The sequence below is a fragment of the Myotis davidii genome, unplaced genomic scaffold (assembly GCF_000327345.1).
Source record: "Myotis davidii unplaced genomic scaffold, ASM32734v1 scaffold469, whole genome shotgun sequence".
In the NCBI taxonomy this organism is placed as follows: domain Eukaryota; kingdom Metazoa; phylum Chordata; class Mammalia; order Chiroptera; family Vespertilionidae; genus Myotis; species Myotis davidii.
In genome coordinates, this window is record NW_006299722.1 from 15,482 (window position 1) to 17,487 (window position 2,006).

Consider the following 2,006-nt stretch of genomic DNA (forward strand, 5'->3'; position numbering starts at 1 on the left):
TTGCCCAACAGCACTTTTCTATCTGCAGGTCACAGAGTTCAGGGAATAAAAACCCATTTTCCCCAAAAGTTCACTTAGAGTGAATATAAATGGGGCTACTCATGCTTCCATCTCTTGGTTTCTAGGCTCACAGACTCTATTTTTTTTATTGGGAACCCAGTACCATATAAAAGTCGATCTTTGATTTAAAGTGAATACTGTGTTCTTAAAGGTACTGTAAGTAATATTGTAAAGCCCCATTATTGTAAAGTACTGTCTCTCAACTGACACTTCAACTCAGCCTTTAACAGCCATGATAAAGGGGACAGATGAACAGCAGGATGAAGAAATACATAGGGCAAAGTCTGGGAGGGTCCCAAACATGGCGCTTCTGTGCCCATGGAGTTGTGGTTCTTCACCCTCCCGGTAGGTGGATGTGTTCACGCATCTGGAAGCTCTTTGAACTCCCTACTCTTGGAATTTTATGGAGGCTTCCTCAGGTAGGCATGATCAAGTATTAATTGGTTTCCAGGCTATCTCCCTAAGAGGGGAAGATTCCAAACTTCTAATCATGGTTTGGTCCTTCTGGTGACTAGCGCCTCCCAGGTGACCCAGAGTCACCTCATTAGAATAAACGATGCTCCTAGTGCTCTTATCATAAAGGAAATTGCAAGGGTTTCAGGATCTTAGTCCCAGAAATTGAGGGGATATTTGTATATATGTATTCCTATTAAGGCATATCATGCCAGCATCTTCTTGCTCATTCAATAGAATTAATATGATGCCACGGATATACTGGATTAATGTGATCTTCTTTATATGTTCAGATGCTCATGTAACTTCAGGCTCTTATGACAGGGGCAGGTGAGTTTTCATAGGACAATAGGACAAGGGTAAAAAGGCAAATGTGTGATCTTGACCTTTTCATGTTTGAGCAGATTGTTTCTGATCTTCTTTTCTGATCGGGTGGGAAAGAAGGCCTTTGCTGAAACAGTGGCCTCATTTCCCTGCAGACATATTAAAGGAAAGTTACCATATCTGGTACACGGTCTGTAGTAGGGGCTAAAATGTTGAGTGTTCAACAGTCTATTGTAATTGTCCAGAATTCCAATTTTTGTAGTAGACAGACTAGGGAAATAAATAGAGATCTGATGACAATGACCACTTCTGCAGCTTTAGTTCTTTAAGCGTGGCACTAATTTCTTCCTTCCCCTCTACACATACATGTATGGTTTTAAAGTAAATTTATGGAGTGACATTGGTTAATATGATATATATTTTAAACTGACTTTCCTTGCTTTAAGGGGGAGGTGTCTGCGGCAGAACAATAGTTTCTACTTGGCCTTTGTGCATGTGATTGCTGTTACCACACAGGTCAATGACCCAATATGGAGAATGGACCAACTACCAATTTTGTTTATTCAAATTATACTTCTGAAGAATATAGAAATGACCACCATGTCATCTATTAGGGTGCCATCAAGGTTCTTCATCCTGATGGCATTGGAGGGCAGCACAGGTACTTGGGGTTGGCTAAGTGATTCCCTTGGGCAGAGAAGATGGCAGGACAGGACAGAGCCTACAGAAAGCACACAGATTCTGGGATGTGTTGTTGTTTATGTCCTATAAGCTCAAGCTCTCTCACTTTATGTATTCCCAACAAGGTTGCTCTTATCCTCCTGTCATTGACCACGGACGTCCTAAACTAACTACACACACATTCTCAGCTGATGTGGCTAAATATGAATGTGACAGAGGATACACTCTGGTTGGACATCCCATACTCTTCTGCAGTTTTTCACGCTGGTCTGGTCCGCCTCCTCAATGCAAAGGTAACTCCAGCCCACGGATAAATGGGAGGGACTGTCATGCAGGGATTGAGAATAACCTTTCTTTCCAGCCAGAGGCAGAACAAAAACATATGGTTTGTTTATTTTAAATAATTACTATATGCAAATGGTGCCCAAAGCAAACAAAAGTACAAGGGGTATACAGAAACACTAATCTCTCCTATTTCTTTCTACCAC

The 2,006-nt window shown here is 41.4% G+C and overlaps 1 protein-coding gene and 1 long non-coding RNA gene across 2 annotated transcripts in view; both read left to right on the top strand.

Annotated features, from left to right (window-relative positions):
• LOC102767165 (apolipoprotein R-like) overlaps positions 1-2,006 on the top strand; it is a 16,925-nt gene that overhangs the window by 3,169 nt on the left and 11,750 nt on the right. The window lies entirely within an intron of this gene.
• On the top strand, positions 720-1,720 carry LOC107185010. Its single transcript, XR_001515923.1, has 2 exons — positions 720-843; positions 1,644-1,720. It is a non-coding gene; the product is annotated as an uncharacterized LOC107185010 (long non-coding RNA).